The sequence below is a fragment of the Dromiciops gliroides genome, chromosome 2, assembly GCF_019393635.1.
Source record: "Dromiciops gliroides isolate mDroGli1 chromosome 2, mDroGli1.pri, whole genome shotgun sequence".
NCBI classification, from domain to species: domain Eukaryota; kingdom Metazoa; phylum Chordata; class Mammalia; order Microbiotheria; family Microbiotheriidae; genus Dromiciops; species Dromiciops gliroides.
In genome coordinates, this window is record NC_057862.1 from 380,293,947 (window position 1) to 380,321,136 (window position 27,190).

At 38.2% G+C, this 27,190-nt stretch overlaps 1 pseudogene; it reads right to left on the reverse strand.

Annotated features, from left to right (window-relative positions):
* Positions 1-16,550: 16,550 nt before the first annotated feature.
* LOC122738930 lies at positions 16,551-19,471 on the reverse strand (annotated as a pseudogene).
* Positions 19,472-27,190: the final 7,719 nt, after the last annotated feature.

Sequence of the window (27,190 nt, forward strand, 5' to 3'; positions counted from 1 at the left end):
GGAAATCAGGTGCTTATATCCAAGTTAAACTCACAAAATATGGCCCATAGACAGGAACCCACTCCCAAAAGAATCTTGCCTTATCTAGAAGCAGGTATCGTCATGGATTTTAGATCCCATAGAATTATTTTCTATCTTTGACTCATCCCCATTCTTAAAACACTGTACACAGAGAGAGCAGTATTGATTGATGAAGAAATGTGAATGGCTTGACTATTCTCAACAATACAGTTATCTAAGACAAATACAAAAGACTGTTTTTGTTAGATTTCTTTTTTTGTGGGCTAATGAGGGTTAAATGACTTGCCCAGGGTCTGAATCCAGATTTGAACTCAGGTCCTCCTGAATCCAGGTCTGATGCTTTATCCACTGCACCACCTCCAGCTGCTCCTCCAAAGGACCATTGATGAAACATACTATCCACCTCTAAAGAAAGAACTGATGTTGATGCAACAGACTGAAGCATGCTATTTTTCACTTTCATTTTTTCTTTTAATCAAGTTTCCTTGTAGAAAATGACAAATATTTTACATAATAAAATACATAATCATACAGGTATAACCCATTTATGAATGTTTGCTGCCTCAGGGAGGACGGGAGGGAGGGAAAGAGGGACAAAAATTGGAACCCAAAACTATAAATAAAAATGTTCAATATTTTTAAAAAAAGAATTCAAAAGAAAAAAAAAACCTCCATGTAAATCTTAGGGGTGACTCACACTTTACAGGAAAATCCATTAACTGGCAACCAAAGTAGGAATTCCCTGTATTTCTTAGAAAGGGGAGAGGGGCATATGCCAATGGTTGTAGTCTTTTTCTTTTTTTTTTCTTTTTCTTTTCTTTTCTTCTTTTGTTTATTTATTTATTTATTTTTATTTGGTGGGGCAATGAGGGTTAAGTGATTTGCCCAGGGTCACACAACTAATAAGTGTCAAGTGTCTGAGACTAGATTTGAACTCAGATCCTCCTGAATCCAGAGCTGATACTTTATCCACTGTGCTACCTAGCTGCCACCCAATGATTGTAGTCTTTTTATTTATTTATTTATTTTTTTTTTTTTAGTGAGGCAATTGGGGTTAAGTGACTTGCCCAGGGCCACATAGCCAATAAGTGTTAAGTGTCTGAGGCTGGACCTCAACTCAGGTACTCCTGACTCCAGGGCCGGTACTCCATCCACTGCACCATCTGGCTGCCCTGATTGTAGTCTTAACAAGGGGATTAAGGAACCCATCAATCTGATCAGGCACTCCCCAAATCACACATATCCAATTTGCTTTATTGATGTTTTATTTTATTTACTGTTGCTTTCAGACCCCTGTACCTGTGTATTTTGTAGTTCCTGATTTCACACCAGATTAATATTGAACTCCATCATGATGATAGTGTGAGGTTAATTGCAAATGATGTATGTATTATATGAATAGATAATAAATGCAATAGGTATATATAGAGGGAGATATCACAGGTTATGAGGAGAAGAGATTAGGCAAATATCATGGAGAATATGAGGCATGAGGATCTTGAATAAGTAGTAGTCAATTAGTCAACTCTTTTTAAAGAATACTAAACTAAATGGGATTTTTAAGCTGTAAGTCAAAACTAAGGACTTTTAGATAGAATCTTTTGAAGGGAAAGCAAGTAATAGAGATATTTGAACCAGTGCCAATAAAATAATCAAAAGTGAAGAGATGGAAATAATCACAGTAAATATGAGGGTCAGTGAGTAAATCAACCTAACTAGAGTGGAAGGTTAGTATAGAATATTGAAAAAAAATGATGAAAGTATAGATAGCAGCTATTGGGAGGAGTGCTTGATAACTAGGCTGAGGAATTGAAATTTTATTCCATAAAAATAGGAGTCATAATGACAATATTTATTCAGTCTGATATGGGAGAATGTCCCATTCTCTGACTTTCATCAGGGAAAATTAACAAAGTGCAAAGGCACAGAAGTTGGTCCTTACTTCTTGTTTCAAAATTTAATGTCCTATCTTCACCAGGTGATAGTTCCTGGAACAAATGGACTAGCTAAGGCATCTTTGGGCAGCTGTCACTTCTTCTTTGCTGATCCAGGTTGTTAATCAAAATAGGTCAGCAAGCAATGATATGTAGAAAATGAGAGCTAAGTTGGGAATCTCAAAAGCTTTTGAAAGGCTTTTTCTTATTATAATTATTTCTTATTATAATCAGATAATTGGATTGTACATGGAAACTATCACATATGTTGGAATGATGATAACCATGGATGAATAGTAGAGAATGGCCATAGTCACAGAGAGGCATGAAGTTCTCTTAATCCCAAAATGAAGCTAAAATTAACCTTCAAAATCATATAAGCCATTTACCTCAGATAAGAAAACAGAGGCTTAGAGAAAATCAAATGACTTACCCAAGGTCACATTGCCAATAAGAAGCATAACAAGGTTTTGAACCCAGATTATCTGTCTCCAAATCCAGTTATCTTTCATTTCACCTTAGTGCAATTCCTCAGAAGATTGAATTATAGAACCTTAGATCATAGGATATTAGAGACTGAAGATATCTTTATAATATTATTTTTCAGGTTATACACTTTAGAGATGGTGAAATTGGGGGTCAGATAATGGGGAAAAGATGCCCAATGTCACAAGACTCAATTTTATTATCAGCATTGTTTACCAGTTAAATTCAGCAAATAAATAAGATTAAAATATCGCATCTTAAGCAAATTAGAGAAGTCAGGAAAAAAAATTACCTTTCAGATCTATAGGTATGGGAAGAGTTAATAACTAAAGAGATAGAGAAGGGCAGCTAGATAGTGCAGGGGATAAGGCAATGGCCCTGGATTCAGGAGGACATGAGTTCAAATCTGGCCTCAGGCATTTGACACTTACTAGGTGTGACCCTGGGCAAGTCACTTAACCCTCATTGCCCCCCCCCCAAATAAAGTAAAATAAAGAGATAGAGGAGATTATGAAAGATAAAATGACAATTCTGATTGTGTAAAATTTTTAAAATGTTTTGTACAAACAAATCTATTTTTTTTCAAATTTACGACTTAAACAGGTAACCAGGAAAACAAATATAGTAAAAATTTCTCTGATAAAGTTTTCATGTATGTAAGAAACTGATTCAAATTTATAAGAGTAATATGTAAACCTGAAAAGATCATTAATCAATGGAAAATACATTTTTTGTATTTTATTATTTTAATTTTCTAGTTACATGTAGATAAAGTTTCAAACATTTGTTTTGATAAGATTTCTAGTACCAAATTTTTCTCCCTCCTTCCTCTCCCTACCCCCTCCTCAAGATAGCAAACAATCTGATATAGGTTATATATGTACAATCACATTAAACATATTTATGTATTAGTCATTCTGTGAAAGAAGAATCAGAATCAAAGGGAAAAACCTTAAAAAAGAAAAACAAAAAAAATTATAGAAATAGTATGGTTCACTCTGCACCTAGATTCCACAGTTATATAAAATAATTTTTGGTAGTTTGATTGACATGGCAGTGAAAAAATAAGGTAATTTAGGTAGAGTTGTCATTTTTATTATATTAACTGAACCTATTCATGAGCAACTGATATTTTCCAACTGTTTAGACATGGTTTTACGTGTGTGAAAAGTGTTTTTTAATTGTGTTCATATAGTTCCTGAGTTTGTCTTGGCAGGTAGACTCCCAAGTATTTCATATTATCTACAGTTACTTTGAATGGCATTTTTCTATCTCTTGCTGCTGAACTTTGTTGGTCATGTATAGAAATGCTAATGATTTATGTTGATTTATTTTATACCCTACAACTTTGCTAAAGCTGCTAATGGTTTCAAGAAGTTTTTTTAGTTGATTCTCTAGGATTCTCTAAGTATACCATCATATCCTCTGCAAAGAGTAATAGTTTTGTTTGTTTCCCCCTTGCCTATTCAAATTCCTTTAATTCCCTTTTCTTCTCTTATTGCTAAAGCTGATATTTCTAGTACAATATTAAATAATAGAGGTGATAATGGACAACCCTGTTTCACCCCTGATCTTATTACGTATGCCTCTAACTTCTTCCCATTATATGTAATGTTTGCTAATGGTTTTAGGTAGATACTGCTTATTATTTTAAGGAAAGCTCCACCTATTAACAAATGATTTTTAAAGGAAGAAATCTAAACTATCAACAATCATACTAAAGAATGTCCTAAATCATTAGTAACTATGGAAATGAAATTTAGAGAAACCACAAGATTATACTTCATGGCTATTAGACTGGAAAAGAGGACAGAAGAGGATTTTTTTTTTAATGTTAGAGCATCTATGGGAAAACAGGTATACAAGAGTTTCCTGTTAGTGGAGCTGTGAATTGGTCTAGCCTTTCTTTAGAGCAATTTGGAATTATTCCCAGAAAGTTATCAGATTATGCATGGCCTTTGACTTAGCTATACCATTACTAGGCCTAAGCTCCAAAGAAGATATATCTCTATCTCTATCTCTATCTCTGTCTCTGTCTCTATCTCTATCTCTATCTCTATCTCTATCTACATCTATATCTATATCTGTGTGTGTGTGTGTGTGTGTGTGTGTGTATACACACACACAGATATTTATAGCAGTTCTTTTCACATAGGCTCAAATTGGAAATTGAGGGGGTGTGTTCCTATTGGGGAATGGCAAAATAAATTGTGGTACATGAATATAATGGAATATGATTGTACTGTAAGAAATGATGAAATGCAGAAGTTCAGAAAAAGTTGGGAAGACCTTTATGAACTAATGTAAAGCAAAGTGAACAGAATTAGGAGAATAACATGCAATGATAATATTATGGAGTAAAAACAAGTTTTAAAAACCCAAGAATTCTGATTAATACAACAATAAACTATGAATCCAAAAGAATGAAGATGAAATACATTTCTCACTTCTTAATAGATACTTAAAATGCAGGAAGAAGGGAATACACACATTTACATATTCATACATACACACATATATTTTTCAGAAATAGATAATGTATGAATTTTTTAGGCTGTGTAGATGTACATCAATAGATTTGTTTTTCAAGTTTTCTTTTAGAGGGAAGGAAGAAAAGGATGGTAGTGAGAATGACAGATTCATTTTACTCAAAGTATAAAAATAATGAACTAATATACATTCAGTAATATATATGATATTCAAAGTTTTATTATTGATGGATATAAAATTAAGCTTAGTTATTGCCCTCAAGGAGCTTGAGATAGAAGTATACATAAAATATGCATGCGTATATATCTATATATAGATATAGATATACATACAAAATAATATGTGTATAAAAGAAAAAAATCACTATGCAAGTCATGGGAAAAATCTCTTCTGTCTAGGGTAAATCACCAAAAAAAAATCATGATTGGGATGGCAATGGAGCTAAAACTTGAAAGAAAGGCATGTTTTCAATGATGGAGGTGGGTAGAGATTCAGGAAAAAAGAACAAATGAAGGGGATATTTCTTTCTTTTTCTCTACTTACTAAAACAGTTTTATAACCTGTAGGCCAATTGTAAAATTGGAGATTTGACCCCAGACCTAACATCTTATATTCTAAATATCTATATTCTAAGTTGCCTTCTAGCTTTAACATTATTCTTAGTTCCTTTCAATCATGTATGTGTATATGTATCTATATAGATATAAATATAGATATAGTTTTAAGGTCATTTCTAACATTCTATTATATTTTTGCTCTTGCAGTCAATACTGATAATTTAGCTATTTTGATTTCAGGGACAACTCTGCTGCTAGAGTTTCAAATTTATTTCTTATTCTGACAGAGCAATATGATAGAGGTTGATTGGTTGTTGTACTTCATTCTCTAAGAAGACCAAAATGGCATCACTATTTGGGGGTCAGATATAATGACTTGTGCCTGATCAGATCAATATGATCTCAGAAGGCTCTACTACAGCTCTGTCCCAAACACTACATATAAACATTTGGGTCTCTAAATCTACAATCTCATGTTTATTTTGAGCTAATGTAATTCTGCTTTGCTCCCAGAATACAGTTACTTCCTTGATGTGGCCATTCTATTCTACACAATCTTGCATCAGTGTCTCCCATGTATGACAAGCTTTTTAAAAATTATTCAGAGAGACCTTGAGACTGTCCTTATATCACTTCTTCTAACCACCATGTGAATGCTTTCCTTTTATGAGTTCTCCATAAAAAATAGTCTTTTAGGCAAACATATATTTGGCATTCAAACAACATGGGAAGCTCATCAAAGTTGTGCTCTCTGCAGTTGAGTTCAAATGCTTGGCAGTGAAGCTCAAGAAAGGACCTCAGCATCTAGTACCTTATCTTGCCATGTGATCTTCAGAATCTTTCTAAGATAATTCAAGTAGAAGTGATTCAGTTTCCTGACAAAGCACTGGAATAGTGTCCAGATTTCATAAGCATATTCCAATGAGGTCAGCACAATAGTTTTGTAGACCTTCAGTTTTGTAAGCAGTCTAATAAGCTATTCTTTCCCACACTTTCCTTTGGAAGGTCCCTGAACACTGAGATAGCTCTGGCAATGTGTGCATCAACCTTATCATCTATGTGTACATCCCTGGTAAGTATACTGCCAAAGTAAGTGAATTTATCCACAGCATTGCAAATGTCTCCATTTGCTGGAATCAATAGTTCCATGAACGATGGGTGTGGTTTTGGTAGTGGAGAACATCTGTATTCTTGCTAATAAGTGTTAGGTAGAAATTAACACAAAAAGCAGAGAATTGATCTATACTCTGTTATATTTCAGCCTTGGAGGCTGAAATGAATGCACAATCATCTCTGAACAAAAAGTTACTCACCAATTCTCCCTCTACTTTAGTCTTTGCTTTTAGGTTTTTCAAGTTAAATAATTTACCATCAGTGTGGGAACTGACTTTGATGTTGCTTTCATCTTCATTGAAGGTATCTGACAATATCACTGAAAAGAACATGCTAAAAAGTATGGGAGCAAGCACATATGCTTTACTCCCTTGGTGACTGGGAAAGAATGAGAGCATCATCCATTATCCACAATTCATACATGCACACTATTGTGAAATTGATGTTTAATACTGACAAACTTCATCAGGCAACCAGATGTTGCCATAATTTTCCAAAAGTCCTCATAACTGACAGTAGCAAAAACCTTGGTGAGATAAACAAACATTGTGTACAGACCTCTGTTTTGCTTCTGGCATTTCTTCTGAAATTTTCAAGCAGCATATACCATACTGATCAACCATTCATCAGTCTTTTGTAAAGTTACACTGGCTCTCAGATAGACGATTATCTTTAAGGTGAAGGAATAGCCTGTTAAGGGGAACTCTGACAAGAATCTTGCCAGCAATGACTAAGACAGAGATCCCCCTGTGATTGTGACAGGACAACTTATTTACCTTTAGAAGCCTATATAGAGATGGACAATGAAGGCATCCTTGAACTCTTGGGGGATAATCTCCTCTTGCCATATAACCTGGAAATTTACATCAACTTTTGTATGAGTGATGGACTCCTTTCTTTATAAAAAGTTCTTGGATTTTCAGGAAAGACTAGTAGCACTGGTATTAGAGCTTCCAATCCCTTTTCAGGGCTGTTTTTTAACCTTTTATTTCCATCTGATTCCCCAAAGTTTCAACTGTGGCTCCAAGAAGCTGTAGCATGTTCAGTGGCCACACCTTGGCAAACAATTTGGGTGGAAGGCTAAACTAGATTCAAGGGACTCAAAACCTTCAGTATGTTAGGGGATGTCTACCCCAAGCATGTGAAGAATTCATCCAGCAGAATGGGAAGATGAAAATATTTTTTTTCAAATGGCCATGACAGAGGTATTCAATACATAAAGCTTCTTCTTCCTTAAATGAAGGATTTTGGGAGGAAGCTCTTCATGATGCTTGATGCTATCATTGTATCCTTATATTTTTTAAAATTTTCAGATATATGTTTCCTTTGAGTCATCCAGCCCTGACACTATTGCTGCCACTATTTTCTTCCTTCCCCGGTTCCTAGGGGAGCTGGGGGTGTGTGGGTGAGAAAACCATAATACTTGACATGGTAAAGCATTTTAAGGTCACATTTTTCCTTCAGTTATCAGTGGGCAAATGTTGTATGACTAATGAAAGAATCTTAAATGACTGTCGCACATCATCCTATAAATATTCACTTTTTCTACAGTCACTTTTGACAGGGGGATAGGCACCCATATTGCCCTCCAAGCCTCTGATAGAGCCATAAATATAAAAGAAGCCAGAATTTTAATCATGGGAATTTCCAGAAAATGAACTCCAAGAAATATCAGGTTCATTACTTTCTGGTTTGTCTTTTAGTTTGCCCTTCCCTTCTTTGTCACATTTTTCCTGTTCAAGAACCAAAACTCAGAGAGCTTAGAGAATAGAAGATCATTAGACTTAGAGCAGGATCTTAGGTGTTAGAGATTAGCTAGTTCAAACCATCTATTTTACAGGGGAAGACACTGATATTCCAGATTAAGTGACTTTCCAAAATTCAAATAGCAAAACCAAACTTAGGGGTTAAAACAAGAGTTAGTAGAGAGTGTATAATGGAGCCAAAATAAACCTGCTATGATACCTTATGAGATACTAAGGTCCAATCAATGAGATATTTTAGCAGTTGTTGAATGGCCTCTTTATGGTGATTAAGCACAGAGCATTCATTTCCTGGGCAAAGAGCTGGACTAGATGTCCTCTAAGACTACTTCCAGCTCTAACATCCTTTGATTTTTTTTTTGGTGAGGCAATTGGGGTTAAGTGACTTGCCTAGGGTCACACAGCTTGTAAATATTTAGTGTCTGAGGCCAGATTTGAACTCCAGGTCCTCCTGACTCCAGGGTCAGTGCTCTATGCACTGTGCCACCTAGCTGCCCCTTTGACTTTATTCATGGCAAGAATGAAACAGATATAGCAGATAAGCAATATGACTCATAATGACAGTATTTTCCTCCCCTCACCCACAGTGTGATTATCATCTCAGAAGAGACAAAATTAAGCCTATATTTGAAATTCATGCTGGGTAACTTAGAACTCATGAGGCTTGTCTCCTCTTCATGGGGTAACAGGATTTGGAGTAATACACTTTCTATTCCAATCTGTGTTGTCACCAATATTCTGTCCTATCTAGGACTTCTTGGACCCCATACAATGGATGGATTGTATAGATGATCCCCAGCCTCACTCCTGTTGACCTGTGGATCATATCCTATTAGAATACCTTACTCTTCTATGTGAAGGGAGATGCACTTCCTTCCCTTTCTTCATCGTCCTCTCAGTTCCACTTATCTTGTGCTGACAACCGTTTCTCCACTCCAGAGCCTTAATCTGCCCCATAGATGAAAAAGATTGATAGTAATTTTTTGTGTCGGACTACCTGTCTTGTTTCTTGAACCTTTCTGTTGCTGAAGGGGATCTAGCACGTAATTGTCCCATTGAGTAGTTGAAGTGTGTTGAATGTGAAATGCCTTTTCACTTAGAAAGAATTGATGCCTATAATGTGTAATGTGTTAGCAGTTTGGTAGAGGTGTTGACAGCCCAAACTACATTACAGGTAGCTAATCCCCACCGTGAGCTCCATTAAAGAATAGATCTGTATCTGTTAATACAGCCATAGTGTGTGGGTCCATTGTGCTGAAAGGCAGTCTTGCTGCTGGGAGAAAGATTATTATGTGACTTTATTCTATTTTAAACTTGGAAAATGTATGGTAGACCTACTAGTCAGGATTGATTAAAGATATGAAAAGAATTTTATGATTCTTCTTATATGTGCCAAGTTCATAATTCCCACCTGGAAGAAAAACTGTCCAAATGGCTTAAATGAGACCAATGGCAAGTGTAGGGCCATGGAAACCTTTCTAGTTGTTTGATCACCTGGTTACTCTTTTCCCCATAGAGCTTTGAAGAAAATGAAAAGCTAGAACCAGGTATTGCATGCTTAGTAAAGGTTAGTGGTGGCTTAGGAATAAATATCCTGGGCCCAAGACCAATTAGGTCATTAGAAAATCATGTTTTGAGCTAGAAGACACTTTAAAAATCATAGGTGCATAACATGTTCGAGCTAGAAAGCATCTCAGAAATTACCTAGCCTGATCCTTTATTTTATAAATTGAAAACTGAGGACCAGTGAAGTTGTTTGGCTAAAAAGCAAATTTACAGTGATACTAAGTATGAAAGTAATAATTAGGATGAATTCTTTCCCCACCCCCAAATTCATTATACTAGCTAAGATTGCTCATACTTCCAATACTTATGTATGAAGGAAACCAAGCCCAAGAAAATAAAATGAGCATCCACTCTATGGCCATTTCCATAGATAGATGGCAAGTGGGAGAATCAGAATACAAAATTAAATATTTTTTCTCTGCATAGAATCCTATTTTTTAACAGTTCTTCTATCAACATATCCTATGTACACATACTTACACACACAACACAATCACAATAACATAGTTTTTTCTGAGATTCTTGCTTTGTCCATCTTCACTTAATCAAATTCCTCTCAAAGAAAGTGGTTGTCTCTCCACCCAAAACATATATACAATACAATATAAACACATAGCTTCAGATTATAAAAATCTTTTCCAATTATTCATGTCATTTAGTCACAGAATTTTAGAGATGAAACTTTAGTTATATCCCTTCACAGACTTTTGGTTTCGTTGTCTGCAAAATGATACTGGATTTGATGACACCTAGGTTCTCTTTCAGTTCTAAGATCTGGGTTCCTATGAAACTACACATAGCTAGTTTTTTTTTAATCACACATTTTTACATGAATATTCCTGATATCTACGTGAGAACATCTGGAATCTCCTATATTCTGATACATATTGTCTACTTAAGTCTACATAGTTGTCACAGTTTTAAGGATGTTAGCTCCATAACACTTTTCTCTATATCTAGAGGATTATTTCTTTGAACTGACTATGTCAGTTTTTTTCTTCTCAAAGCAAAACATCTTCTACCTCAATATCTACATGTCTTTGATTAATTTCCTTGTTTAGGGAGCCAAACTTTAAAAACTTGAAGTCAAAAATTCCAACAATCAGATAAACGAGGTGGCACAAGAGATAAAGAACTGGCCCTGGATTCATGAGGGACCTGAATTCAAATCCAGTCTCAGACACTTGACACATTAGCTGTGTGACCCTGGGCAAGTCACTGACCCTCATTGGCCCACAAAAACAAACAAACAAAACAAAAAATGTTATAACAATCTCTATGCGAATGCCAAATATTTCCAAATCTGATAAATTCTTTCAATAAGCCCCCAGATACTTTTCCTGCTGATATTGAGTTAGACAGATCCCTGGATCCTTAGCGGATGCAATGATATGTGGTGAAATAAATTTAGATTTATCTCAAATGTTTTGAAACTGGACCATATGAGCTAACTCTTCTGTTCTCCTTAATGATTCCTGTCTTGAAGATGAACTGTCTCAAGAAATAAGTTATTTCTACTTTGGCGAAACCATGGTTTTGTTTACATATGCCTTGTAAAAGGAAAACAATGCTAGACTGCATTAATATTTCTACTGCCAAAGAAACATGAAGTAACAATCTGGCTATATGGTAGGGATCATATGACATCTGAATAGTGTAGGTCCAGTTCTTCTTCCTATTTATAAAGGACAATTACAAACTAGATCGCATCGAGAGTATAACAAGTATAATGATGAATCTGAATGTCCCTTCATTATGTGGATCATTTGGGGGCAGCTAGTTGGCACACTGGATAAAGGCACTGGCCCTGGATTCAGGAGAACCTGAGTTCAAATCTAGGCTCAGGCACTTGACACTTACTAGCTGGGTGATCCTTGGCAAGTCAGTTAACCCTCATTGCCCTGCAAAAACAACAACAACAACAACAAAAACCAAAAAACAAAAAGACATTATGTGGATCATTTGAAGGAACTAGAGACAGTATATCTACATTAGAGAGGACATTTTAGTGGGACCATCATGTCGATTTCAATTTCATGAAGTATCTATCATATTAAGAAAAGAGACTTGTTTTTTACAAAATATTACCAGGAAATAAAATTCAGGCTTCATCTACTATGAAATTCTTTAAAAAATTACAATTGCTTACCATTGGAATTGGTGCTATTTGTGTTACACTGAACCTTATATACTTCATCAGAGGATGGCAACCATCTCTCAGGGGCAATATAAAAAGGATTCCTTCATTGTTGGAAGGTTGAGCATAAGTAACTTAATAACCTTATATTCTATGAATCCAAGGAACTATAGGCAAAGGCCAGGCTTTAGATGTCAGGCTAGCATTGTTGTTCAGCGGTCCTTGTGAGTTTTCCAAAAAGGCATTCCCTAATCGAATGTAAATAGGAGTCTGAAGCCTCAGGTAAACATCCTATCATTAAATGTAGGAAAACACAAAGATTAGAAAAGCACACCTAAGAAGAAAGGAAAGGTAAATAATGATAAAAAAAAAGGTGACATGACTTGGAAAAGGTAGTAAAACACAGCAAAACATTAATATTAGTCACTCAGTATCCTGGAAAAATTGAAATTACATAGCACCAGAAGTCAACTACTTCAATTCCTGCCAAAGGAGGAATCCTGTCTCAAGTATTCCCCAAGTACTCTTCTAGTCTCTACTGAAACATCTCCAGTAATTTGAGAATAGGCATGTTTTCATTCTTCTTTAATGTTTTGAAAAAGTCAAGAAGTTGATTTAACTCTCAGTGATAATCTACATCAACATCATTTTATCTATATGTATATATATATATATATATATATATATATATATAGCTATATAGCTATATCCATAGCTATAGAGAGGTAAATCTACCTATAGCTTTGTATAGATACATGTAGATATATCTGTAGCTATTGATTTTCTATTTTCACTTTATTTAACAAGCTTGAAATGACATAAATTGGATTGAATAAAGAATAGGCATTGTTAGTCTATCTATTAAGCCTTTGTGCTTTCCTAGGCCAATGAAGAGATGTTGTTTATTATATCTATGTGTTTTGAAAGGTATATTTAATTGAGCTCTGAAATTTGAGTACAACCTCTTATTGGATGAAGGAAACTCAAGCAAGTTGTTCTGAAGACACCGAGCTTCTTTGAGGATGCCTCTCCCAGTTTGCAATTGAATCAGTTACATTGCCATAAATCAATTGTTTCTTCTCTTTATGCAATGAGATCTATTCTCGGTGGCAAATTTCTATGGATCAATCAAACCCTTGTTCTTCCCAAGGTTTAAAATTGTATAGATAATGTGGTGGCTTATAAATGGTTAGAGAGAACACTTCAGGTTTCCAAGTTGCTTGCTAAAAGAAGTTCAAAAATACAGTTTGTGATTTCTCTTGATCTTTGAATATCCTTGTGTTCCTTGCCCTAGGGGGCACAAGGAAAAGCAAAAATATTGGACCTTGCCATCAGCAGCTTATATTCTAATGGGAGAGACATATCTTGGGAATTTCATAAGGTGGGATTTGAGTTGAATCTTGAAGGAAGAAAAGGACGCTAAAAGGTGGAGGTGTGGAGAAAGAACATTCAGGCATATGAAATTGTCAGTGAAGAGTAATGCATGGAAGTTCATTCACAAGAAACAGGCCAGAAGAACAGTGTTGCTGCATCTTACAGGGTGAGAAAAGGTGTAAGAAGACTGAGAGGTTGGAAGGAACTGGGTTGTGAAGGACTTTAAAAAGTCAAAACCAAGGAGAGCTAATATGAAGTGACTGGAATTAAGTGTGGGGGGAGGGGAGAATACAGAATATTAAAAGTAAATATTTGTTTTCACGACCACTTCTGCCTTGGGTTTCTGTTGGAAGAGCAATGAAAATATGGTCAGACCTGAAATTTAGGAAGCTCACAGCAGTATCTAGTATAAAGATAAGTATTTGTTTCTCTTTCCAGAGTTATTGTGGTTACTTACTTTGGGGAGATCCAGGTCTGCTCTGATACACAAGGAATAGCTGCCTATATGATATAATTTAAAAGCTGCCAAAAGGTCCCCCAGTCTCAAAATGTCTCTCTTCTCGACTGTCATGATGCCTGAAATGCTCATCACTAGTATCATTCTTTGCAGTTAAAATATTGTATGATAAAGATAAAATATCATCAGGGATTATAGAATTATAGGCTGCTAGAATTGAAAGGAAATTTAAATGTTATCTATTAATCACAAGCATTTATTAATCACCTGCTCTGTCAGCCATCGTTCTACGTATTGGTAATAAAAGTAGAAAGATTGAAACAATCCTTATTTTAAAGAGTTTACATTCTAAGGAGGTAGCCACATATGTATATAAATACATAGTAACCCAAAATATTCTACATGTAGACATATACAAATATATACATAGATACACAAATACACATATACCTCAAATATGATATATATTATAATACAATGCCGTTAAATACAAATTAGCTTGGGTGGGATGGTACTAGTAATTGAAAAGATCAGAGTACATATTAAAAAAAATTAGAAAATCTATGAGGTATTCTGGGGGTGGAGGGGCAGCTAGGTGGCACAGTGGATAAAGTACCAGCCCAGGATTCAGGAGAACCTGAGTTCAAATCCGGCCTCAGATACTTGACACTTACTAGTTGTTTGACCCTGGGTATGTCACTTAACTCTCATTGCCCTGCCAAAAGAAAAGAGTGTATTCTAGGCATGTGGGACGACCATGGCACAGAAACAAAAAAATAATTTTGAGAAGTGCCAAGGGTGAGAAAGAAAGTGAAGGTTACTTTGGCTAGATTTCAGAGGGAGAATAGTTTCTAATAGAGTTGGAAACATTGGTTGCAATTAAGTTATGAAGATCTTTAGAAACTAAGCAGATACATTTTTACTCCTAGAAACAATAAGAAGTCATTGCTGTTGATGGAGTATATTATATAAAATTACTTTGGCATGGATACTCAGGTATCCACCTTCCTTATTTAACTTGTTGAGCAGCTGACTCCTTGTCTTTCTCTCCTCAACTCTTGTCCTCTTATGAAGACAGTACAACATACATATTGGTAAGCTCTCTAAGTACTTTAACTTCCCATTTTCTTAATACCATGGCTTATTTTCCCATTCACCTTAACGACACACAGAAAATTGTCATATCCTTGACATTACCATAATCAACAATAGTATACTTCTATGTTAATACAGTCTCACATCCCTTTGATCACAATTTTGTGACTCCTAATGTTTCTTGTGACTCACCATGATTGTCCATCTTCTTCACTGCTTCTTTTCCAAGTCATCACTCTTATACTGGCTAAACTTTTCTATTTCAAAGCTTCTTAAACTGTGGATCATGACCCCATACACATCAGAAAACTGAATGTGGGGGTTGTCAAAAAAATGGTAGTAGTAAAAGGTAATGTATACCTATTTTATATACCTATATATAAGTATATATAGGTCAAATAAAAATTTCTTGGGTGTAAAGGAATCATGAGTGGAAAAATTTTAAGCAGTCTTTCTCTACCTCAACTCTTTTGTGAATCAATTCAACTGTATCTTCTACACTCAAATATGTGTCCCCAAAATTCTGTTCTAGGATCCCTTCCTTTTATTTGGTGATGTCATCAGCTCCCATATCTTCAAATATCTTTCACACACACACACAGCCCCACTCTTTCTCTTGAGTTCAATTCTTTTTTTTTTTTTTGAAGTCTTTTTTGGTTTTTTATATACAGAATACAGGAAAGGTTTTGTCAAGTCTAAAACATTACAATTAATATGTACATTGGTACTGGCCATGAGGGGAGAAGGGTTGAGGGAAGAAGTGGCAAGAGAACAAAAAAGGAGACAAAACCAGGTTTAAGACAAAACGTTTTTGCTACAATAGACAATTTGAAGAAAACGTCCTACCACATGTACTGTACACAGCTTTAAAAACATTGAAAAAAAACGGCCATCCCTGGGTGTATTTACACAGAACCCAATAACGCTTTCCTTATTTGCAATACAACAGGATGGACAGCCAGAAAAGAGTTAGATCTTCCATTTGTCCACAACACAAAGTAGGCCACGTGTAGTGCAAACCACAGCAGAGAGAGGGGGAGGCCGTGGGAGGGGAGTAGGTAGCGATCTTTATATTAAATAAAACAATGATATTGTATAGATTTTGCTGTATGAAAACAGTATTTTTTTTCTTTTAATATAAAACTATTGTCACTGCCACAAAATAGAACACGTTTTCTGATTATTTTACAACGGTGGGGGGCGGGTAGGTGGGGTGCGGAGGGAGCCGGGGCAGGGTCCGTCTTGATTTTTGCTGCGGAGGAAGCGTCCAAGTCCTGGGCCGCCCCTCCCCAAAGCTCCTTCTAGCTCTGGTCTGCCCCATTCCCATGAAATGTCGAGTACAAATATATGTGCACATGCCCCCTAGAACTTGAGAAAGAAGAAAAAGGATAAAAAAAGAATCAAAGGTTTTCTTCATTTCATGTAAAGGTTGTAGTTTGAACAGTTTCTGGTGGAGAATAGAAAAAACCCCGGGCTTGGTTTTGTACATTTTTGCATTGGAGGAGTCTCAGGGTGGAGGTGCCAGGAGGGGCCGCCAGGACCAGCCTGCGCCCGGACCTAGCAGACCGAGTTGGAGCGCAGCACAGGGCCTTAGGGAGACTTGAGGGAGAGCTTCTCGGCCAGGCCCCGTCCGGAAGGAGGGCAGCGTCCGCTTTGGGTGGTTTGGTTGCGAACTCTGTGACGCTGAAGACAAACTGTAGGCAGCCCAGCTTGATATAGCTGCCGTGGTGCAGCAAGGCCGTGCCCTCCCAGCCGGCCCCACTGCCTCGGATCAAGCTGGAGCTGGTGGCTTTGCAGTTACATGGCCGCCGCGGCGGCCCCTGGGCCTGGGAGCTCATCATAGCCGCCTCTTCTGTGGGTTCCTCTTGCTGTTTCCGGCTCCTTCTGCGCTTGATGATGCTTTGCACTTTGGCAACAATACTGCTGGGGGGAGTGGGAGGTGTCGTCTCTGAGAAGTCACACGAGCACAGCACGTTGTCCACCGTTGTGCCGTGCTCACTGTAGTTCAACAGCTCGTCATGCTTGGTGTTCTCATAATAGAAGATGCAGGCATGTTTCCCAGACACGCAGTTACAGTGACCATAGTTTGTAAGGCACACGTCCATGTCAGCTCCCGTTCCGATGTATAGGGTTCGATAACACATGTTCACAGCTCCTCCCAAACCCATGAGGGGGTAGAATACAGCTCGGACTTGCACCTCCTTTCTGTGTCCTTCTGTATGGTGCCCCCCAGGGGCCAGCGAATGAGTGCCAACACTGCCAACCCACAGCCTGGACTCGGGAAGGGAAAAGCTGATGTATTCTCTGCAAGGCCAGGAACTTGATCAGCTTCTCATCCAGCATATTTATCTCAATCTCTCCATTGACGTCCATTAATGCTCGAAGAGAATTGGTGAGATCGACCATAGCAGTCGAGTTGCCTGGGAAAAGGGGTACAGTTAAAGCGCTTCCTATGGATAACGTGCCAGGGTTGACCTTGCCATCTGAAGAGGGCGCTGGTGAGCAGAATCGCTGGTTGGCTCCCACTCCTATATGCCGTCTCCTGCTGCTGGGGGGGAGGGGGAGTGAGCACCCGAATAGCATTTGGGGGTGAGCCGAGCGGCCTCGAATCTGCCAGAGGGGCTTCTGTGTTTGACCATTCTTTCTTTGCAAAGTGCTGGTGGTCTCTAGGCTGGCACAAGAACTGGGAATGGAAGGTGGCAGGCTCAGGATAGGTGCCAAGCTCCTCTGGGTACACGAGTCAGGGCCGGTGGTATTCTCTGTCTTCAAGATGATACCGACAGTGTGATTCTGAAGGCCCCCAGCCGCTGGTGGTGTGAGGGGCCCAGGCCATGATTGGCGGTGGGAAACTACTGAGAGAATGGTCCCAGAACTTGGAGACGCCGGGGGTCTGGGGGATCTGGGGGATCTGGGGGGATACTGTAAAGGTGAGGCCCATTGGCTTTCACCTCCATGCCTGTTGGCCCATTAGAGGTGCCACAGGCCACCACTTTCTTGGATTTGTCCATACAAGAGCTGCAGTTGACGTCCTCAGGGTCTGGGAGCTGCTGGGATGGAGATGAGCTCAGGGAGTTCTGAGTGGTCATCCCGGAGGGGCAAGACATTGGGTAAAGGGACAGTGTGGGTGCCTTGTCAGCTGCCTGCAGAGAGGTGGTGATTGAGCCGTCAGCCACAATAACAGGTTTAATATCAGCCTTCTCTGTCTGTTCAGAGTCCCAATGCAAGGGTATCTGCTTAGCAGATAAATGTTTCAATATGCTGCACTGGAGTGCGACAACACTACAGAGCCACTCCTGTTGCTCTGCCTGGCTAGCTGAGTGCTCAGGGTCCAAAAGGTGCTTCTGGGACTCTTCGGGGCCCCGTTGCAGATCAGCTCCCCTTCCCGGATGGCCGCAGGTGCAAGCAGTGGAGGTGGAAACCGGTACTGGGAGTTTATAGCACCTTCAAGCTTCTTCTTTTGACTGCCTGAAGCACAAGGCGGTTAGGGGGGTGTTTCTTGTGGATGCGCTTCAGAAAGTCCACTTTGACCACGTGCTAGGAGATGGTGTCCTGGAATCGGTCAAACACCTGGCACCGGTTGCTCAAGGTCATGTTCTTCTGGTTCAGTACCACATGTTCTATGTGATTTGGACACATCCATCTACCCAGGGGCATGGCAGTGAGTGGTGGTTCGAGGTAGTCCATGTGGAACAGGACGGGACAGTAATCACACTGGATGAGAGGTGCCACAAGACAGCTCCTGTTACAAGTGAAGCAGACTTTGACTGGTAAGGGAACCAGACCGTTGTGATCTAATTCATGCTGGCTTTTTTTGACATTTTTCCCGGTGATTTCCTCTTTTCTCCTCCTCTTGCTAGTACCTGGGAGTGCAGTGGTGCAGGTCAGTTCATTGGGCGGCTGGAACTGGGTTGATTTCGCTCCATGGCCGCAGCAATGAGCAGCTCAAAGGGTCGCTTCAGCTGGGGGCTTCCCGCAGTCCAACTCGGCTGCTGCTGGCTCATCATCCACATAGATGATGTCCTCATCCACATCATTCTGTTCGGAGGTTGGTGTCTCTGTGCTAGCATTGGATGTGGCGTGCCAGGCCGGCTAGCCCTCCGCTCCAGGATCCGAGCCTGGGCAATGGCTTTGAGGTCTGTTTTAACAGCTGATCTGTCCAATAGGTCTGTATCACGGCTGGGGGATGTGGTTCGTTTGCCAGATTTGTCCACGAGCCCATTGACCTGTCCCAGTTTTCTTTTTTCTGTTCTCCCTTTCTTTCGTCGAACAGTGCACCGATGACACATCCACTCCCCAGGAGGCAACATCGCTTCACTCAGTGGAGGGTTACAACACTGGAGGTGGAAGGCGGCCGGGCAGTGGTCGCAGCAGAGCAGGTCCCAGCCCTCCTCGCAGCTGTCGTGGTTGGTGGACCAGCCGCTCCGGCGCTGCTCCTTCTCGGGCTTGCGGCTCCTCTTCTCCCCTTCCTCGCGCCTTGGCGGGGAGGGGGGGGGGGGGCAGCAGGGCTTGGATTTGCTTCGAACACGGACCTCTTGAGCTCAATTCTAACTTCCTCTTGGAATCTTCAAATAGGATGTCCCATAGGCATTTTAAATTTAACAGGTTCAAATGTGAACTCTATCTTTTCTCCTAAAGCCTCCGACTTTGAAACTTTTCTACTACTGTTAAGGATACGATGTCTGTCCATGTCACCATCTACTTGATGTACTTTAGTACTTCTCCATTATCTATGAATTGAATATTAAAAAAAAGAACCTGTGATAATTAAAAGTTCTAACCTTTCTATACTTCTTATACTTTGTTCCCCTCCATATACTCTAAGATCCAGTAACATTGGTCTTCTAGTTGTTCAATATAAGTAACATGCTTTTAATCAACAAATATTTAGTAAATAAACATTTATTAAGTGCCTATCATATGCCAGACACTGTGCTAAGTGCTATCTCCTTACTATATACTAGCAATCCCCTATAACTTAATCTATTGATTTTGGAGGCTTTCCTCACAATTCAACTTACATTATATATTTTGAGAAGAGAAATTTCAAGACTCCCTCTCATTTCCTTCATCTCCCCTGCCATTTCCTTCCCTCTTCAATTACATTCCACTTATTCTGTATGTATCATGTACATTTACAATTATTTGCATGTGGTATCCCTCATTATAATGTGAACTATATGGGAAAAATAATCCATTTTTGTACTTTTTTTTATCTTCAGCATTTAGCATAATTCTTGCTACACATTATGAATTTAGGGGCATCTAGGTGACGCAGTGGATAGAGCGCTGGCCCTGGAGTCAGGAGGACCTGAGTTCAAATCTGGCCTCAGACACTTGACACTTACTAGTTGTGTGATCTTGGGCAAGTCACTTAAGCCTCATTTCCCAACCAAAAAAAGAAAAAGAAAAAAAGATAAAAAGAAAAAAAAAGAATTTAGTAAGTCCATGTTGATTGATTGATCATTTAATTAGAATCAATTCATGAAGAGACATGAATAAAGAAGACACAGGAGATAGGACAATGATGATGCCTTCACCAGAAATAGAAAGGAGTTTCTAAGCATTAAGGTCTTCAGAAGAAAGATAATCAGATCAGTTTAGAAGTTTTAAGTTTGATATGCCTGCAATATATCCATTTTGAAATGTCCAATAGGTAACTGATGATCCAGGATTGAAATTCTGGGGGGTAAGACAATAGTTGTATATACAGATTTGTGTCTGAATAATGGTTATAGTTAAACACATAGAAGTTGATGAAATAACAAAAGGATTGTGTAAAGGAATAAAAGAAGAAGGCCTAAATATAGAAATATAGCGAACATTCAATATTACAGGACATAATAAAAATGATGAGCCAGCAAAGGAACCTGAGAAAGAGCAATACCATAGGTAAGAAGAGAATCAGGGGAAATATTATCTGAAAATCAAAAAAGAAAAGAGGATTCATCAGGGGAGAGTTCTCAAAAGGAACAAATGCAATAGATAGGTCAAAAAGCATTAGGAGTAAGAAAATATCATCAGAGTTGAAAATTAAATGAGCACTAACATTGAATGGCCCATCTCTGTTTGAGGGATGTTTAAGAAGTGAGTTTCAGGTGGGAGAGTAGAAGCTGTGATCGTAGACTTTTCCGAAGGAGTTTGAGTGAGAAAGGAGGGGAAGTATTCCAATTAATGATTAAGAATATAATAGGGTCTTGTGAAAGCTTTTTTGTTTCTTTCTTTCAGGATAGGGATAGACATGGATATCTGAAGATATTAGGGAGCAATTAATAGAGACAGTTTGAAGTTTCAAGAGAGAGAAGATGATTGAGGATGCAATATGCATCCTCATATAAGGGGCATAAGAGGGCATGGGTTCAAGCACACATGAAGAAGGGTTGACCTTGACAAGGAGGACATTTCCTCTTTGTCATAGACTGAGGGGAAAGAGAATAGGGTTAGAATATGATAACAAAAAGATCTGAAGTTAAAAGGGAGGAAGAAAAGTAAGATCACATTGCATGACCTTTATTTTTTCAGCAAGTAAGAAGCAGGGTATTTAGTTGAAAGAGATTGGGGATGAGTATGTAAGGGAAGTTTTAAGGAGGAAAAGAAAAATATATATCAGTTATGTAGAGAGTGAGAAAGTAAATCAATTATGAAGGAACAAAAGGAATGCCTTAATGTGATGTCCCAGTTGAAATTAGAGAGCATGAATTTGTGAAGTCCCCAGTCAACATAGTTGTGAGACTTCCCCTATGTGGATTTGAAAGATCTTATATAGAGGCAGAGAATTCAGGTTATAATGGTCAGATTGGAGAAAGATGAGGTTACAGAACAGGGGGATCAAGTCATTCAGGAGCAGAAGAGAATTGAGAGTTGAAATGACTATTGGGTTGAAATTATAGAGGAGAAAAGTGAAGTGATAGAAGGTATAATGGTCTGAGAAAATAAAGTATAGGGAGATTAGAGATTTTGATCAGGGAAAATATTGGGTTTAGAAGAGATGTATAGTGAGTAGAATGACATGAAGTTATGGTCAGATAAAGGAATGTAAGAGTTTTGAATTAGGGAATGGAATGCTCTTGGGGAATGGTGAGATGTAGCATGAGACTTTCCCTATTTGAGGTAAAATGAAGGAGTAGGTAATGGGACTTAAAAATATGCAGAATTGGGATGCTACTACTTTTGAGGGAACCTCTTTGTGAATATTAAAACATTTATTATTAGGACAAGACTTAGGGAGGAACAAAAGATTATGAGACTGGTCCAATAGCCTGCATTGATTCTGACAAAGGCAAACATTTTACTGATTTGTTCTATCCCAAATTTACTCTTTCCTAGGAGTAACTCCACAGTTCCATATACTCTACCACCAACAAAGCTTAGGTCAGGTGGAACATATGAAGAAAGAGCTTAAGAGCATGATTGGCAAATTATGCATTGAAACTCATTTGAAGTGACCTGATGTTCTACCCTTGGCACTGTTCTATCTATGCAGCAGGCCAAAAGGAAACTACATATATCGCCTTTTGGGATGCTTTTGGCTACCCCCTATCAAAGCAAAATCTTTTCCCCCAGTATATCATTAGTAGGGGGGGGGTAGTGGAGGCAGTGGATACCTCTGTTGCTTCCTATATACAGGAGTTATAAGCCAGGCTACGTGAATTCCATGAGGCAGGAACAGGAGTACAGGCTTGCCCCTTGGACTTCTCCTTACATGAGTTAAACCTAGAGACCAGCATAGAAATCAAAACTTTTCAGTGGACTAGTGTGACCCAGTGAGTTTGGGAAGGTCCTTTTCAGGTATTGCTGACAACTCCAACTTCCATCAAAATCAGAGAAAGAATCTTGGATCTATTGCTCCCACATAAAACTAATACCAACACTTGACAAGTAATGCATTCATGAAAATTATGTAATAATGAATAATGATTTCAGTCATTTACATTTCTCATTTACTATCTATGTTATTGTAATTATATTTGTCAATTCACATTTTTTGCTGTCACCATTATCCTCAGTTGTTAAATCCATATGAGCCTTGGATTATGGGAATTTACCATTTGAGACATTAATTGCCTTTATTCTGAGTTATCATATCCTGAGCAGCCAAGATGCCAGCCATCCATGAGAGGAATACATACAAGAGAAGGCACTGAACTGTCACAGGAGGGGAGACACTTATGAAATACAGGTAGTGCATTGCCTTGGGAAAGGCTGAGAGAACAGCCATTGGAAGGAGGTGAGGTTGGATCCTTTTGGCGTCATTCCCCCCACCACATAGCACCGAATGTTCCAGCTATGTAATATAGATGGCTGGATGTTTTCATCCCAGCCATCTCATTCTATGCCTGATTTTGACCCCAACCCCCACATGACTGATGCCATGGACATATCAATTCCATACATCTGATTAAGCATGACTCAGTTTCCCCTCAACATACTGCATTGGCTGTCTGTAGAGTCACAAAGTTTGGCAACACTCATTTCTTTTTCTTCAGTGTTCTTTTATGGTAAACCCATAAGTATCTCAGATGTCATGATGGATACAATGTTGGATTTGGCCTTGACATCTGTTACCACTTATATTAGATTCTTGAAGATGGCAGAAAGAAGCCAAGAAGTTGCCTGAGCTTTCCCATGTTTCCCTCAAAAACAACATTAAATCAATCCTCTGAACAGATTCAGGAACTACAGAACGTACAAAAAGAGAGACACGATCCTCCTCCTTGAGATAATTTAGAAGATTTCAGGAAAGTCTGTATCACCTAGGTGAAAGTGGAGGGAAGCTCAGCACTGCTCAACTCAGCTGGCAGTTCAGCTCAGCACAATTCAGCTCAGCTCACTGGGCAGCTCGAACACTGTTGCAACTTGAGAGTGGGGCAGCTGAGATCAATAAGAAGCTTGCAACAGTGAACCCGGTGTACCAGGAGCAGACTTCAACTGGATAAGTTTAAAAATAGGCTACAACATGAGCAAGAAACAAAAAAGGACCCTTGACATTGACAGCTTCCATGGAAAAGGGGAAGACCAAAACTCAAACTCAGATGAGTTTGTCAAAATGCCTACATGTCAAGACTCAAGTGGGAAAATGAGCTTGTCTCAAGACCAAAAAGCCTTATTTGAAGAGTTCAAAAAACCAAATTTTTAAAAACCAAATGAGAGAGGTAGAAGAAAAAAATGGAAAAAGAAATGAGAGAAATGAGAGTTACACTGCAAAAAGAAGCACAAAAATTGACTGAGAAAAACAATTCCTTAAAAAATACAATTCGTCAAACTAGAAGGAAAAAATGGCCAATGGGGGGGGGGGAAATTAGCCCAATGGAAAAAGAGGTACAAAACCTTATTGAGGAAAATAATGCCTTCGAAATTAAAATTGGGCAGATGGAATGTAATAAATCTATGAGGCACCAAGAATATGTCAAGCAGAATCAAAAGACTGAAAAAAAAAAAACTAGAAGAAAATGTGAAATATCTTATTGGAAAAACAACTGACCTGGAAAATAGATCCAGGAGAGATAATCTGAGAATTATTAGACTACCTGAACGCCATGATCAAGAAAAGAGTCTCGACAACCATATTCCAGGAGATTATCAAGGCAAACTACCCGAAATTATAGAATCAGAAGATAAAATCATCATTGAAGCAAATCCACTGAACATCTCCTGAAAAAGACCCCAAAAGGAACACTTCAAGGAATATTGTAGCCAAACTCCAGAATTATCAGGTGGAGGAGAAAAGACTCCATGCAGCCAGAAAGAAACCATTTAAATACCATGGAGCTAGAGTCAGGATTGCACAGGACCTGGCAGCTTCAACATTAAAGCAACACAAGGTTTGGAATATGATTCAGGAAGGCAAAGGAGCTTGGATTACAATCCATAATCAACTACCCAGCAGACCTGAGCATTATCTTTCAGAGGAAAAGCTGGATGTTCAATGAAATAGGGGACTTTCAAGGCGTTCTGTGAAAAAAAGACCAGAACTCAACAGAAAATTTGATCTCTAAATATAAGGCTCTAGATAAATATAAAGAGTTAAACAAAGGGGGGGGGGTTGCTCAATGATGTTAAACTGCTTGCATCCCTATGATGGAGGATAATGCTTTTACCTCTTGGGATCTGTATCTCTATTAAGGTATTATTATTAAATTGACTTTGATCTGATGATATAAAGAAACTTAAGGGGAAGAATAAAAGAAGATTGGGGGAGGAGAGGAATGGGGAGGTGGAATAGGTTAATTACATCATATGAAGAGGCACAGAAAGAATCCATTACAATAGAGGGAAAGCAGGGAGGGATAAGGAATGTTTCAACCTTACTCTCATCAGATTTGGTTCAGGGAGAGAATAAAATATACTCCCAGTTGTATAAAGGAATTTAGCTTAATCTTTAAGGAAACAAAAGAGGAAGGGAAAAGGGTGGTATTGATAGAAGGGAGACAGAAGTGTGTGTGGGGGAAGCGCCAAGAAAAAGAAGTGCAGCTGATAAAAGGGAGGGAAGATTGAGGGAGGCAGTGGTCAGAAGCAAAACATGGGCAAGAGGAATAGGGTGAAAGAAGGGGTAAAAGAATACAATCGAAAGGGAAAAGAGAATGGAGGGAAATAAAGTTAATCTTAACTGTGAATGTGAATGGGATGAACTCTCCCATAAAGTGGAAGCAAATAGCAGAGTGGATTAAAACTCAGAATCCGACAATATGTTATTTACAAGAAACACATTTGAAGCAGATATACACACAGAGTAAAGGTAAAAGTTTGGAGCAATGAACAGGCAGTTTTCTGATGAAGAAATCAAAGCTATCTCTTGCCATATGAAAAAATGCTCTAAACACTATTGAATAGAGAGAAGCAAATTAAAACAACTTTGAGGTACCACCTGACACCTATCAGATTGTCTAATATGGAAAAAAAGGAAAATAATAAATGTTGGAGAAGCTGTGGAAAAATTGTAACACTAATGCATTGTTGATGGAGCTGTTAAGTGATCCAACAATTCTGGAGAGCAATTTATAACTATGCCCAAAGGGCAATAAAGCTGTGCATACCCTTTGACCCAGAAATACCACTATTATGACTTTGTCCCAAAGAGATGATATAAAAGGGAAAAGGACCCACATGTACAAAAATATTTATAGCTTCTCTTTTTGTGGTGGCAAGGAATTGCAAATTGAGGGATTGCGCATCAATTGGGGAATGGCTGAACAAGCTGGGGTATATGAATGTAATGGAATACTGTTGTGCTGTAAGAAACGATGAGCAGGCAGATTGGAAAGAAACCTGGAAGGAATTGCATGATCTGATGATGAGTGAGATGAGCAGAACCAGGAGAACATTGTACACAGTATCAACATTGTTTGTTGATCAACAGTGATAGATTTGATTCTCCTCAGCAATACAATGGTCCAAGATAGTTCCAAAGGACTCATGATGGAAAATGCTCTCCAAATGCAGAAAAAAACAAAAGAATGGTTGAATCTGGATGCAGATCGAACCATACTATTTCTATAGTTTTTGTTGTTATTATTGTTCTTTTTTGAGGTCTTTCCTTTCTGCTCTGATTCTTCTCTCATTACATGACTTAATGTTCTTTTTGAGGGAACAGAAGGAGAGCTTAGGGAGTCACTGGCTTCTCTCTGCCATATTGCCCTCATTACATAACTAATACAGAAATATGTTTAATGTGATTGTACATATATAACTTATATCAGATTACTTGCTGTCTTGGGGAGGGAGGGGAGGGATGGAGAAAAATTTGAAACTAGAAATCTTATAAAAACAAATGTTGAAAATTATCTCTAAGTGTAAATGGGAAATAATAAAATATTTATATGGAAAAAAGGGGTAGCAATTCTTATCTCAGACAATGCAAAATCAAAAATAGATCTAATTAAAATAGATAAGAAAGGAAATTAAATCTTACTAAAAACTATGATAGATAATGAAGTAATATCAATAATAAACATGTATGCATCAAGTAGTATAGCATCCAAATTCCTAGGGGAGAAGTTAAATGAGTTACAAGAAGAAATAGACAGCAAAACTATACTATTGGTGGATATGAACCTTCCCCTCTCAGAATAAGATAAATATAACCCACCAAATAAATAAGAAAGCAGTTAAAGAGGTGAATATAATTTTAGAAAAGTTAGCTATGATAGATATCTGGAGAAAAATGAATGGGGATAGAAGGGAATATAAATTTTTCTCAGCAC